The sequence below is a fragment of the Theobroma umbraticum genome, unplaced genomic scaffold (assembly GCF_002168275.2).
Source record: "Theobroma umbraticum cultivar Fairchild unplaced genomic scaffold, ASM216827v3 scaffold_146.0, whole genome shotgun sequence".
Lineage (NCBI taxonomy): Eukaryota > Viridiplantae > Streptophyta > Magnoliopsida > Malvales > Malvaceae > Theobroma > Theobroma umbraticum.
The window spans coordinates 418718-419212 of record NW_018397265.1 but is presented as its reverse complement, the minus strand read 5'-3'; positions in this window follow the sequence as shown (position 1 = coordinate 419212).

Genomic DNA, 495 nt, shown 5'->3' with positions numbered 1-495 from the left:
AAATAGTTGTTTTGCATTTTGATTTAGTGCGATTTTGTTAAAATCGATTTTTCAAAACGATCTGCTTTGCCAATTTCATTTAATTCTGTCCATTTGTAGCCTCTTTTAATCTTATTTTAACTTATTTAAATCATTTATAGACTTAACTAATGTGTGCTTTGCATTGTGCAAAGGAAGCACAAGAAAAAGGGACACCATAAGGAACGGTTTTGGAGGCTGTCTTGCAAGACAGCACACACATGGTTTTAGGTGCAGAATTTTGCTTCTATTTGTGCTCAATTTCCAGCAAATGAAACATGTAATTGTTACACATTTATTGATGGATACGTGGACAGCAAAATCATCACATGTTCATGTTTAAATAGGCTGATTTCAAGCAAGAAATTGGAGCAAAAACTGAAAGCAGCCCAACTCACAGTTATGACATGAATTTTAGATTTGATTGACAAGAAAGTCTTTGAAATTAATTCTGAAAAATTCCAGAAAAATTATCTT